The sequence below is a fragment of the Protopterus annectens genome, chromosome 8.part0 (assembly GCF_019279795.1).
Source record: "Protopterus annectens isolate FY-2018-M chromosome 8.part0, PAN1.0, whole genome shotgun sequence".
Classification (NCBI taxonomy): domain Eukaryota; kingdom Metazoa; phylum Chordata; order Ceratodontiformes; family Protopteridae; genus Protopterus; species Protopterus annectens.
The window spans coordinates 653,007,817-653,023,925 of NC_056741.1; positions in this window are offsets into that span (position 1 = coordinate 653,007,817).

Genomic DNA, 16,109 nt, shown 5'->3' on the forward strand with positions numbered 1-16,109 from the left:
TGTAAGTCGTGCAGAGACCATCAGCTGATTCTGAGCATCACTGACAATACTCATACCGCTGCGTATGCCAAGCAGGTGTAAGTCTCCACATTCACCACAGAGGGTGTGAGAGAGGCAGACAGAGGTAAAGATAATCCAGGGTGGCTTGGGAGAGTAAAAGGTAAGCATGTTTGTGTCACACACCTACCAGTCTAGGGTATCGAACCCCTGACTGACTATGTACTGATATCACATCTGTCATCCCTGCATGGTGGGTATTGTGATATATACTAGGGGCACCATATAGGAGATTTGCAAAACCCACTCAACATTGAGTCCAGTTGTTACACACTCACAACCACTTCCACATAGGACATGTCTGACAAACATCGACACATTAAGATGCACACACACACACACACACACACACACACACACACACACCTATCACATCTGGAATTTGACCTCCTACCTAACCAGTTATTACACTACAGCACTACGCAATTATAGAACAAGCCACGAAGATTACTGGAGTACTCTTCCCCCACAGGTTTATTTCACAATGAGTGACATCAGCAGGAGTGCCAAAGTAGGGCGAATGAGTTGTAGTGAGTGTGACTAGCCAAGCATTCATTGGTCCCTACACAGGCATAGGAACAGACACAAAAGCATCAACAACTCCCATGTGTGGGAGAACAGAACCCCTACCAGAGTTCTAAATCATACTACAGCATTACGCTGTTATAGCATGCACCACAGAGATTGTTGGAGAACTTTTTCACCAAACCTGTACTTCACAGTGATTGAAATCAGCAGGATTGCCAAAGTAGGGCATTTGAATTGTATTGAGTGTGACTAACCTAAATTGCCCTAAGTAGTCTGTATGCATTAATCGCTGTTCTCGCTAGAACAAAATTAACCTGCCTCTGCAGGTCATGAACCCAGGACCCCATACAATACAGTCACAGTAGCTAACCACTAAGCCATCACAGCAATACAAGAGACTGAGGTTTCACCAAAGTAATCCCACCATAGGCTAATCAAACTGAACATGTGAAAGGAATGTATATACAGTTGTCCATAAAAGACCTCTCCACAGCCAATGTCATGCTACTCAAGGCAGAGGTGACAATGTTTGTGACACCCATGGAGACATGAGCTGACAGTTCAACTGATGAATCCTGCACTAAGGCACTGTATGAGCACATCCACTTGTGCATGATTCCTGACATCCCACATAGAGCCATGACACTCTCCTCCCAAATAAGCAGGCCAATCTGGAGGGCTCCTGCCATGCACAGAGTATACAACAGAAGGTAGACACTGTTGAAGGGAAACAGATATTCCAAGGATGCAAACAACTCCCTTACCAGGCCCAGTAGGAAGTTGATATCCCTCATGGAATCCTCCAAAGCTGGTTATGTAACTATAATTGCCAAAGATTCCACAGACAACCACAGAGCATTCTATAGTTATGTCCAGAATCTAACTGGCAATGCTCAGAAGTGCTCTGGGCTACAACAGAATGGCATTACATAGACTGCTCCCACGGAATTTGCCAGTATCCTGGCAGATTGATTTAGTACCACATTCAACCCCCTCTCACCCCCAAAAGAGCCCATCACAATACGAAATGAGTTCCAATGCCCAGTAATCATGGGCACATAAGTAGAAACTGCACTATCCGCAGCTAAGAATACGGCATCCATGGGACCAAATGACATCCCGCGCTGTGTACTACATGAACTACAAAATAAAATGGCAACTCACCTAACTGTCATGTGTAATCATAGCTCCCCATTCAGGCCTGGTGCCCACTGAGTGGTGCACAGCTGCAGTTATCCCACTACAGAAAGGGGGACCCACCTTGTATCCCGGGAACTATCGTCACATCAGTCTGACAAGCCTGAGCTGCATGGCCATGGAATGCATTATCATGGAATCTTTGAACGCAGACATTGGCAACCCACAAACACTGCACCCCACACAGATTGGGCTCATGGAGGGCCAGTCTTCCCTTCTGAACCTGCTTGACTGCTTTGACTCAGTCTGCACAGCTGTTGCAGAGGGTAAGGTGGTCCACATAGCCTATGTGGTCCTCGCAAACACTTCAACACCATCCCCAGTATGGAAACATAGATTAACATACTAATCCAGCCATACATCCCTATGCCACTTGATGGTTTGCCACATGGCTTACTGACAGAACCCAAACTGTAGATGTAACTGATTCCAAATCCAGCTCCAGACAGGTGACAAGTGGAGTACTTCAGGGTTCAGTTCTGGGACCATTGTTGTGTTGCATCTACATCTCTGAAGTACAGGCCAACAGTACGGGACTCTGGCTAACAAAGGTAACAGATGACTATAAAATGCGAGTCATTATGAGCCTGACTGTACTGCATGATATGTTACTGATACCAGCCTGACATCATACAGGTGGGATGGAGTACTTTAACATCTTGTCAAGTAAGGTCCTGGTTATGAGATCTGCAACAGTTGTTCATGTATTACAGGGCAGACGTGTGTTTGACTGTGGGGGGGGGGATACCTATTTGTGCATGACATATGTTGTTCATGCCTGTCAACCCCATTAATAGTGCATGCGGACATATATGTTTCTGCTATGTTCCCACTTTATCTACAGATGTATGTCCGTATATACCTATATATATATATATATATATATATATATATATATATATATATATATATATATATATATATATATATATATATATATATATATATATATATATATATATATATATATATATCTGCTTACATATATGTATAACTATATATATATATATATATATATATATATATATATATATATATATATATATATATATATCTATATATACACATTGATATATACATATATACTAGCCTCAAGGTTGGTGGCAACGCACGATGCATCGGAGACCATCCAGGTGCAATTAACCATAGGCAAGACTGCTCTGCAATTTGTAGCATGTTACAGGCCACCCTCTCAAACTCAGGAACCTCACATGGCCTTCCTGAAAACAATGGAGGGGATAAATGTATCTCTAAACACCATCATACTAGGTGACTTCAACTACCCTAATATAGACTGGGAACACTACTCAAGCCCAAACACTCTAGCCCAAAGGTTCCTGGAGTTCATAAACTCAAATGCCATGGAACAACTAGTCACCATCCCCACAAGAGGAGAAAACATACTTGATCTCATCATCACGAACATGGGATCACAATGTTCAACACGAAGTATACCCCTCACTGGTGAGATCAGATCATAAACTAATCTCGCTGGAGGTCCTCATCCCGTCCCACCTGAAATAAAAAGACCACAGTGAAAAACTTCTCAAAAGCTGACTTCACACTTCTAAAACTAGTGTGGTCTCCTTTAAGGCCCTGAGCCAGTGGTAAACATTACTCAAACCACTGAATCACTTACAAATGCCTTCTACCAGCACCTACAGCACTGCATGGATCAGGCAAACCCAAACAAAACTAAGACTCTTTGTACCAAAGGCAAGCGTCCAGTCTGGTGGACCCCAGCCATAAACAAGCTCTACAACAAAGGAGGAAGCTACTACAAGATAGAGCAAAATCCTTGAAAGGTAAGACACCTTTGATCATTATAAGTAAAAACTAAGAGCTCTCATAAAATCATCCAAGGCAAATTTTGAGAGAAAAATCGCCAAGGACTCAAAAGACAATCATAAGGCCTTCTTTAGCTATGTTAGAAACCTAGGAGGAAACTCCCAGATATGCTCAGAATTAGTTCAAAATGATGTGAAGATTACTGAACCTACACACATTGCCAACATACTGGCTGACAGGTTCAGTGCAAACTTCTCCCCCCCTCCCCCACCAAACGAGAGATATCTACACCAGAGCACTGGAGCCCCCAAACATCTCCAAGCCCAGGTGAGAACTGCTCTCTCCAAAGCAAAAACACAGCATCCATGGGACTGGATGGTGTCCCCAGCTGTGTGCTCCACGAACTCAATGAGGAATTAAACCCGCAGTTAGGACAGCTGTTTAATCTTAGCCTCACCTCAGGATACGTACCAAGGAGTGGCGCAGGCGACTGTGGTCCCACTTCACAAGGCGGTGCCTCCACCGACCCTGGAAATTACCGTCCCATTAGCTTGACAAGCCTTATCTGCAAAGCCATGGAGAGGATCATAATGGAACTCATAAATAAAGACATAGGAACTTGCAGACTTTGGATCCAACCCAGTTTGGCTTTGTCAAAGGCAGATCATGCCTTTTAAACTTGGTTGACTTTTTCAAGACAGTCACCAAGGCCATTGATGAGGGAAAGGCAGTCCATACAGCCTACCTTGACCTGGCAAAGGCCATCGACACAATACCCCACTCAGGTATCATCGAAAAACTCATCAGCTTGAATGTAAACCCATACATCACAAGATGGGTTGCAAACTGGCTAAGTGACAGAACCCACAGGGTCAGAGTTGCTGGAGCCATGTCAGACTCAAAGCCTGTCACAAGTGGTGTCCCACAGGGCTCAGTCCTGGGTCCACTCTTGTTCGGCATCTACTTTTCTGAAGTACAAGCAAATACAGGAGGGTTATGGCTGACAAAGTTTGCAGATGACTGCAAACTGGGCCATAGTCGAAAACACATCTGACACAGATATCCTTCAGAAGGGCCTCACAGAAACGGATAACTGGTGCCAGAGCCATGGCCTAAAGTTAAATGCCAAGAAATGCATAGTCATACCCTTCGGGAAAAACAAGGTTACCCCTAGCTACCATATAGGTGGCAATCCACTGAGCACAGAAGAAGTCATCAGGGATCTGGGGACCCAGGTTGACAGTAGCCTTTTGTTTGACACTCATGTTGCTAAAGTGGTTAGGAAAACCTTCTTCATTGCCCACCTGATCATGAAGGGATTCACATCTAGATCAAGGGAGGTCATCATCCCCCTGTACTCATCACTCATTAGACCTATGATTGAGTACAATGCCCCATTCGGAATGTATCTGACCCGACACCTGCAGCAGCTGGAAAGGCCCCAAAAGTTCCTCACCAAAAGGATAAAGGGTCTCAAAATATGTCTTATGCTGCCCGACAGAAAGAACTCCAGCTCTATTCAGTCACATACCGCTTGCTCAGAGGTGACCTGTGCCTGACATATAAGGCCATGTCAAACCCTGATTTGATGAATATGCTTCACCTCAAAAATCTAGATCCCTCAGAACCACAAGGGCGGGAGACTTAAACCTTGACACGGTTATTAATAGAACGTGCTGGAGGGACAGATTCATCACCCAGAGACTCCTATGCTGTGGAACAAAATCCGGTACATGTGAGGCAGAGCACTGCTGGCCTTGTTCAAGAGGAATCTTGACCAATGGATGGGGGATCGCAGATATACCCCAGGGATTACTTCAGTGTCACTGCTTGACAGAGGCACAGCAAAATAATAGGCATAGTTTTATTCAAACTAAAGGGGTGGCGAAAGCCAAATAACTATGGGCTAGGCTTATAAATGCCCCTGGGCAGATAGCCTAGTATGAACCTATGAACCTATGAACCTATATGTGCACATTTAGATGTAGGCATATATATCTATAGAGGTATTTGCATGTGTAAATGTTCATATATATTTCTATATGTATATATTTTTATTTTATTTTATTTTACATTTGTTGACGGGGCTAGTCTAGCTGGATATATGCCCATTTTCAGTAGAGTCGTAGAGTCCCGGGGAGAAAAGCTCCACACAATTCAAATAAAGTTCACATTTACAAAAGTACATATTTAGAATGCAAATACATTTTCTTGAACAGAGAAGAGAAATAATAAGAGGTTGCAAATTTATAAAGTACATAATGAAGGTTACACATATTTGAATAGACTTAGTATAGTTAATAAGAAGTTACATTTAAATGTTACTAAAGAGTACTAGTTGAGAGAGGAGAAGAAAGCAATAGTGTCGATGTAGGTAAGAAAGGAGGATAAGGAAAATGAAATGGAGATGCAGTTAGGTAATAAATCTAGAAGTAATATGAGTCACTTTAAAGAATCCAGTACTAGCTGGGACTGTGATGGAGAGGAAGCATAGTAGTATTTAATATGAAATAGTTTAAGAGAATAGAAGCATATTAGTTAGAAAGATGAAGTAGATTCAGAGATGAGAAGGTAGATAGATTCAGGTAATAATGGATAAGTTGGTCAGTCCGGTTTAGAACAGGGGCACATCCAATGTGTTTTCAGGAAGAGCTTAAGTTTATTTTTAAACAGAGTAGTAGAGGGAAGTGTGGTAAGTTCAGAGGGAAGTAGGTTCCAGGTTTTTCCAATAGAAATAGAAAACAGAGTCTCCAGCTCTATTATTTGATTTGTTAATGTATACAAGAGATTTTTGTGATGATCTTAGGGACTTAAGGTTAACATAGGGGTGAATAAGATTAGATAGGATGGGTGTTTTGTCAGGTTGATAAAGTATTTTGTGGATGATGGCCAGTTGATTATATTTCAGATGCTGGTGAAATTCAAGCCACCCAAGATGCCTTAGATTAATACAGTGATGTGTTCTATATGGATTACTTGTGACAAATCTGGCTTTGCTATTATAGGAGTTTTCTAGTTTCTTAAGGTTAGTTTTTGACAGATTGGTAAATATGGGTGAGGCATAAAGAAGGTTGGAGATAAGATGTGTGTGGGCAATGGTTATTCTAGTTGCAGGAGTGAGGAAGGATTTAATCCTATAAAGAGAGCCTATTTTTTTATTGGTAGTTTTCAGAATGTTGTTGATATGGGCATCAAAGTGTAGGTTATTATCTATGGTGATACCTAGCAGTTTGGTAGTTTGATCTTGGGATATAAGTGTACCATCATGGGATGATGCAGTGAAGTCTATTGGTGGAGATTTACTGGTAAGTGTAAAAAGGAGAAGTTTATTTTTTAGGGTTTAATAAGAGACAGCATTTTGCAAACCATAGTTCTACAGAGTTAAATGTGTCTTGAGATAGGGAGTGAAGTTCTGATACAGATGAGGCAGAGCATATAAGTGTAGAGTCATTGGCATATTGGATGCATGTAGCTTGGGGAACTACTTGGTGAAGGTCATTGATGAATATAGAGAACAGGAGAGGGCCCAGTATGGAGCCTTGAGGAACTCCAATATTAACAGGTAGCTGGGTAGAAAGAACGTTGTTCCAGAGTACAGCTTGATGTCTGTTATTTAAGTAGGAATGGAACCATTTTATAGCTAGTGTGTCAAGAGACAGAGATTTGAGAATGTTTATGAGTATAGTGTGATTTACCATGTCGAAAGCTTTGGACACGTCTATGAAAAGTGCAGAGGAGAGCATGTTAAGGTTTCGGTTGTTATTGATAGTGTCAATAAAGGAAAGGAGGGCAGTAGTTGTGCTAAGGGAAGGTCGGAACCCATGTTGGGTGTTGGAAAGCATGTTATTATGGAGAAGGTGGTCTAGCAATTGCCTATGGATACATCTTTCCATGATCTTAGATCGAGGAGAAAGTAGGGCTATGGGTCGATAGCTGGAGAGTTCAGTGGAGTCTCCTCCTTTGTGAAGGGGAATAATATGAGAGACTTTCCAGAATTTGGGGATATATCCTTCAGTGATGGTTCTATTGATGAGGATGGAGATGGGGTAAGCAATAGATTTGGCTGCTATTTGTAGGTATTCTAAGGGTAGTTGGTCAGCAGAAGGAGTACATGGTTTCAGTTTTTGGATAAGGGTGAGAATAAATGCTGTGGGGACAAGTTGGAAGAGAAAAGGAGGAGGTGGGTTAGAGCCAGAATTGGATGTTATGTCTTGAGGAGAGAGCTGACAGGCAAGAGCTTGAATTGCTTTCATAAAGAAGGTGTTAAAGGTGTTTGCAGTTTGTTTAGTATTGTCTTTGTCAGTGCCTTGTGGGTTAGGTGTGATAAATTGACTTGGATGTAATAACTGATTAATACTTGACCAAAACTTTTGGGGTTTATTATGGTGGGTCTGCTGAAATTGTAAATAATAGTTTTTTTATCAAACACTATGGCTTTTTTTGTTTCATTTCTCAGTTGTTTGTAGTTTTGGATGTCAGTATGGTTTTTAGTTAAGCGTGATTTATTCCAGTATTTATTTCTGAGATGGATTTTTTGTTTGGTTTCCCTAGTAAGCCATGGAGCAGATTTAGTTCTTATCCTAATAGAGCGGGTAGGAGCATGACGGTTGAGTATGTTTAGGAAATTAATATTAAAGTAATCACAGCTTCATCAAGAGAAAGGTATTTTAAGGGGGACCAATTGCATGCTTTAAGTTCACTAAGGAATATATCTAAGTTGAGTTTTTTCTTGGTTCTAATTACCCTATATATGGGTTGAAAGGGTGGAATGGTTTTGAGTCTGATAATGTAGGTTAATGAGTGGTCGCTTATATCGTCAGGGAGGGTTCCAGCTTCATAAGTCTGAGATTGATTATTAATAAGTATCCAATCTAAGGTGCTTTCTTTCTTGCTACTTTTGTTTATTCTAGTAGGGGAGGTAATAGTTTGGGTGAACCCATAGAGATTAATATGGCTAGTGGGGCAGTTGTTATTGCAAGAATTCCAATCTATGTTAAAATCGCCTAGGATTATGGTTTCTTGGGGAAAGTTTAGAGATAACCAACAAAGTATGTTTTCAATGGTAGTGATGTTATTACCTGGAGTAACATAGATGCAAATAATATAGATAGATTTAACTGGGTTTAGCTGAAACTTGGTAATAAGTATTTCAGCATTTGAGTCTTGAGAAGGTTTGTGGTTAAAGATGGTTATTTGAAGATCAGATTTGAATAGAACAGCTGCTCCACCACCTTTCTTGGTTACACGATCAAGACGTATGATGTTATAACCAGGTGGTAAAATTTCATTGTCTTTTGTTACTGGTTTTAACCAGGTTTCTGTTAGACATATAATATCAAATGAGTAGAGTTCCAAGAGAGCATGGAGTTGTGTTATTTTATTATTAATGCTCCGTGTGTTAAGGTGAGCTATTAAGAGTGAGTTTGGAGGTTTTATAAGTGGGTGAATGGCAGAGGGGTTTGGGTTATTGAGTTGAATGGTATTTGAGGTGTTTGGGCCAGGGTTTGGGTGAATGTCTCCATCTTTTAGGGAGTGGAGTAGTGTTAGATATTGATTATTAGTAAGTTTATTGAGAAGAAATGGATATCTTCTGGAGTTAGGGAAGTTATATCTAATGTGTACTGTCCTATGGTATTTAGGTAATAGATAGTTGGGTATGGATGTAACGGTGAAATGGTCAGTGTGAGAGGGTAGTGAAAAAGAGGTAGATTGTTTAGTAGGATGTAACAAGTTTGTGTATACAGGGTGCTCATAGGAGGTTAATAGGTAGACAAGAGTTAATGGAGGTAGAAGTGTGAGTATGAGTAGCATTTGTAAGTAGATTAAGGTGTAGGGTTTATTCATAGACATGGTAGATAAAAATGATATCTATATGTGCAGTGGTAAAGTTGGTGAGGTCAGGAAGAGTAAAGAGAGAGATTGGAGAGATAAGGAGTGGTTTTATAAAAGACGGGAAAACAGGGGAGATTGTGAGATGGAAGTGAAACTGTGATTGGTGAAAATTGAGAGGGGGTGTGGTTTGATAGGTATAAGGTTAGAACCTCTGGGGGTGGGTGAGATTTGGGGGTAGGGTAGGGGAACGGAGTGAGCCCGCAGGGTGAACGGACCGGGTTAGAGCAAGTAAAGATGAGATCCTGGAGACAATCAGAAAGCTACCGATTGTAGAGGAGCTCTAGGTAGTTCCAGGTGAGTGCAGAGTTTTAGTACTATAAACAATTAACAAGAGATAGTAGAGAAGGGAAAGGGAATATAGTAAACAGCAGGGGTAGTAATAGAAAAGCGGATAAAATGAGGAGAAGATAAGAAGTAAAGAGGGATATTATACTAGTGAAGAGAGAATGGAGTGTAAGAAGCCAAGTTAAGGGTGCCACCTGGTGGACAACAGCTTGAATTACAGCTAGTTGGCTAAAGTAGAAATAGAGAGGAAGAGGTAAGTCGATTAATAGAACCAAGGGGAGAAGTGTTGAAAAATAGGGTGAGAGTTAGAACTGGCTGCTGGGAACCTGGCTCAGGAGGGAGACTTAAAACATACACTACTTGGTTTTATATAATACAGAACAATTCTGTCCACAGTTTTATCAAGGGGTCAAATGTACTTTCTTAAGTTCCTTAGTAGGGAGGGATTTATAGCACAGGACAAAGGATCCTTGGGGGTGCAGATGAGATGGAAGTCTTTAGAGACCAGGAATGTTGATTCCCAAGTTCTTAAAGCAGAGAGGAGGTTGAGAGCTGTGAAGGTTAGAGAAGGAAAATTAACAGTTAGGTGAAATGGTCATCAGTAAATTCAGAGTACAGCTTACACAGTTAAGGAAAAATGCAGACAGTTACATTGTTAAAAAGCACCTTTAACACATACAATTACTTAAAGGGACCATTGTAAACAGTAATTCAACAGTAGCTAGGTCTAATAAACAAGCATTGGTCTTGTGTCAAGTGTTTCGTGTATCTACAAACTACTATAGAGAGACACAGTAATTCAACAATAGCTAGGTCTAACAAACAACAAATATTGGTCTTGTGTCAAGTGTTTAGTGTATCTACAAACTACTATAGAGAGACACAGTCAACTTGCCTGACAGAGTCAGACAGCCCACATATATAATTGCATTAAAAGCAAGCCAAGTATTCCTACTGAGTAACTCAGAAAAATTATAGTAGACAGTATTAGGTGTGTCTTAAGAAGATGATGACAGTAATAAAACAGTAAATCAGCAGACGTGCAGGTGAAGCATATCCAAATCAAGTCCCCCCAGATGTCGCATTAAACAGCCGGCTCACACTTCAAGAGCGAAGCGGCAGCCATACAGTTACAACACACGCCAGCCAGCAATGCCTTCACCACAATCAAAAAGCAAGTGGCAGCTATACAGATTAAAGTATACGCCAGCCAATAATGCCTTCACACTAAATTGAAAGCGAAGCGACAGCTATACAGATTAGAAATAAACACCAGCTTATAATGTCTTCCCACAGTTAAGAAGCGAAATGATGGCTAGGATAGTTAAAAATATATGCTAACTAATAATGCCTTCACCACATTTAAAAAGCAAGCAGCAGCAATACAGGTAAAATATACTCCAGCTAGTATTGCCTTCTCCACAAATAGAAAGCGAAGCAGCAGCTATCCAGATCAAAGTAAACGCCAGCTAATCTAATAAAGCCTTCACTACAAATTGAAAGCAAAGTGGCAGTTATACAAATTACACATTTATATATTATATTATATTATATATATATATATATATATATATATATATATATATATATATATATATATATATATCTGCGTATAGCAATATGTTGTATCTGTTTAGACATTAATATATTTTCACACACATACATCTACATGTTGGAATACATTCTCTGTACTGTTGAATGACTGGGCTAGATGATATGTATGTATGCATGTGTAGACAGAAGGGTTTTGTATATCTGAGATGGCTTAGAGGTAAATCACATCGGCTATGGTGTGTATGGTCCTGGGTTCGAGCCTAGTAGAGGTTGTTTATTTTGTTGCTAGGCAATGCAAGGGCCGATGGATACAGAATGATTAAGGCACTTTAAAGCAGTTGTAAGCAGGTTTGCATGGAGGTAAGCAGTGCTAACCTCCGGTTACGTTTTCATACTCTCAGTTAGCTTCTTAATTGCTTAACCTGTGTAGGCAATGCTTAGCTCTGCGCAAATCCATGCAAACCTGCTTACAACTGCTTTAAAGTGCCTTAATCACTCTGTATCCATCAGCCATTGTGCTGCCTAGCAACAAAATAAACAACCTCTGCTAGGCTCAAGCCCAGGACCATGCACACCCTAGACAAACTCATGTACCACTAAGACAAGACAGATACACAGAAAGTCAATGTTGTCAGAAACATATCATCCAATCCTGTCATGCAACAGTACAGAGAATGTATATCAACACCTAGATGTCTGTGTGTGTAACCATATTAAAATCTGAACAGATACAACATATCTATATATGTATTTATATATATATATATATATATATATATATATATATATATATATATATATATATATATATATATATATATTGTTCTCCTAACTCTATATGCATATATAATCACTATATATGCACATAGTTACATGCATATGGCTAATTCAACACATATATGTGTCTATCCCTATATGTCTACATATACACAGCATGTTACATATGTGTACACAGATATATATCTATGTAGGTATATACGGACATAGTTATATATATGTTAGCAGATATATATATCTATATAGGTATATATGGTCATACATCTGTAGATAGCAATGGCAGATTAACAAATACACGTGTCCACATGCACTGTTGATGGGATTGAGAGGCCCCACACACTATACGTGTTGTACAAATAGGCATCTCCTCACACCCAACCACATGCGCCCTGCAATACACTACTAAGTACAGTCTGCCTCCCATAGGACATGTAATATGTGGAATCCATCAACATCCCCAAGATACAGGTACACAGACACAGATATGCAGATACAGATACACACACACGCACGCACACACACACACACACACACACACATATATATATATATATATATATATATATATATATATATACATGTGACTACACATACACATGTAGAAATATGAACAGTAAGATACATATGTAGGAGGTGCACACAATATGGAACAGCCACTATGCCTACAGTTAACACCTGAATAACTGGATACTGTATGGGCCACCCATACAAATGTCAGTCGTTGCCTGCAACATATACCCATAGAAAGGTCATAGGAAAGACACAACACACAGGCTTGCAGAAATGGGAATCCGTTAATTGTGTACCATAACAGTTTTATATGCCATGTCATATAGCTGTTCAGATACTGATAACCATATAAACAGAGTACTGCAACTGTGAAACAGTTACACTGATACAGTAGTCTGGAAAGGTTCACAGTTGTTGCTGTCCAGGCCAAGCCCTTCAAATTGTACAATAGTGGAGACAGACTGTGCCACAGGATACCAAACAATCAACAATATGTACTGCAGGTGTGTCATTCAGCAGCCTCTATCCACACTCTGTATAAACTCAGTAGGAGGTAAAGACATTTGGTGGTAAAATGGGTTGTAAATGGTACATAACAAGGCATACCTGACACCATCTTGAGCACACCGACAAACCAAACAGTCTGTATGGCAGGGGGCAGTAGGCTTGCAATAGCCCAAGTAATGCGAGTAATGTCAATATAGCTGACATATATGGTACTGTACAGCCAATACTGTGTGGCAGCTCACCCCTGATACTGCCACATTTTGTAACAGCCTAGTTCATTTATGGTGCTCCCCACCAAGACTCAATACTACAGGCCCATATGTCACTGTTACGTACACTGGCCTCTGGAGTGCATAAGGGCATGCAGAGATATTGACCAATATATGTGGGATTCCGGACACACCCTGTACAGTCCAGATGTATACACATAATCCTTAGTGCACAACATGTGTACCAGGCCTGACAATATGGATGTAGATAGCCATGTAGATGGGTATAACACATAACAACTGGTATACATTTGCCGCCATTGGTTTTAGATTCACACACTCCTCTCTGGCCTGACACATAATGACTGCTGTTACAGGGGTGCCATGGACAAATACTACCCACTAGATATTGACATACATCTGCACAGCATCCCACTGCTCTGTCTGACATACATGACTTTTAAGGGAGGCCCGGCAGCAGTACATCTGGCAAGTATCTGCACATGACATCTCATTGGGTAAGTACACTAAGCTGCTAGGCATGTAACAATGCACTGTGCAGGCTACAGGTAGACTGGCTCAACAATGGCCTACATCTCATATGGGGGAATGCACATGTACCTGCATATATAGCAGGCTCAATGACCATGTCACAGCACAGGGTGAGATACACCTGTGTGACAGTGCATAACCACAACCAATGTGAACACAGCCACAGCCACAAATGGTAATCTAGCATAATATTACAGTATATGGACTATCGGGTTTACACCATCCTCATATGTGCCACTCACAGAATGTCCCTACATATACTGGGCTGCTACCCAGTTTGGTCTGATGGCTGTCTTGGTGGTATTATACTGTTCCTTGTCTGTGTATGGCCTATGAACATGTATGGCAAAATGGTACGATACAGTGGAGCAACATGTAACATCAGATAGAAGGGGTGCTAGAACAATGACATCTACCACAGTCTGTACACAGGCTAAAGTACATATTAACAATACACACACTGCCGACATACACCATCACTACACAGACCTCAGTACTGTACAATCATCTAAAGAATGTTCAGGTGATGTCATGAAATATAATCCCTACTGTACATAACATGTATAGCAGTCTGAGATATCACTGGCTGTTATCAGATATGATGACACTATTTATGGTGTACAGCACATATGCACCACTTCATGCACATATGTACGACAGTTGACAGAGGTGTGTCTGACAGCACATACACAGGGCCAGTATAAACATGTTGCTGTGATAACCTCATAAATTTACCATTGTAATGGGGTTTGTTGCAACACATGTCCTATGAGGGATATGAAGTCAGTAACTGTCACAGCCTTCACCATCTACAGACTGCATTCCTCACACTACCTTCTGCATTCCACAGATAGTTGCACTGTGGCTGACACATGAAACCAAAGGCACAACACTGCCCAGTCTGCAGATGACCCTGCGGATGGGGACACTTCATATACATGGAACTGACATGGCAGCTATTGCGACATGTACGACAGGCATATCCAGACAAACACTGTTAAACCAGCATTACTCCACATGCAGTATAGCAGCACTTACAGTCTGTAGTCAGGTCAGGCACACTCCCCCTCCTGTTTGTTACCCTCTTTCCACAGTGTATGTTGTTAGAGATAAATCCCCAATCCAACTGAGATACTGTTTGCCAAACAACAGATCAAGTTCCTGCTCACAGTGACTGAAAAGGGCCAACACCACCATGTTGTTCCTAGGTATTGGAGTGTGTTTCCATGCAATTGGCTATGGGAATGTTACCACAGCTATTCCACATGCAATCAGCTAGGGGAGGGCTGCAATTCGTGCAGAGGCCATCAGCTGATCGCGAGCATTACTTAAAATACACATGCTGCTGCCTAAGCATAGCAGGTGTGGTCTCCAAATCCACAAGAGAGGGAGTGGGGGAGGCAGACAGAGGCAAATACATGTCAGGGAGGGGTGGTAGAGTAAAAGAAAAGCATGTTTGTGTCACACACCTACCAGCACAGGGTATCAAACCCCCGATAACTATGTAGTGCTATCACAGATCGATGCAGTTATTGGATGTGCCACATGGGTTACCTGCTGTGGAGCACTCAGAGCAAATATGTGATGGTGAGTGAAATCTGCAACAGGAAGGACACCCACACCTCAAGACTGGTGGCAACGCACGATGCATCGGAGACCATCCAGGTGCAATTAACCATAGGCAAGACTGCTCTGCAAATTGTAGCATGTTACAGGCCACCCTCACAAACTCAGGTTCCTCACATGGCCTTCCTGAAAACACTAGAGGGGATAAATGTATCACCAAACACCATCATACTAGGTGACTTCAATTACCATATAGACTGGGAACTACTCAAGCCCAAACACCCAGCCCAAAGTTCCTGGAATTCATAAACTCAAATGCCATGGAACAACTAGTCATCCCCACAAGAGGAGAAACATAGATCTCATCATCACGAACATGGGAGCACAATGTTCAAGTATCACTGGTGGATCAGATCACAAACTAATCTCACTGGAGGTCCTCATCCCACCCCCACCTGAAATAAAGAAGACCACAGTAAAGAACTTCTCAGCCGACTTCACACTTCTAAAGACTAGTGTGGTCTCCTTTAAGGCCCCAGGCGGCGGAGAACAGTACTCAAGCCGCTGAATCACTTACAAATGCCTTCCAGCACCTGCAGGACTGCATGGATAAGGCAATCCCAAGCAAAACAAAGACTCTTTGTACCAAGGCAGCGTCCAGTCTGGTGGACCCCAGCCATAAACAAA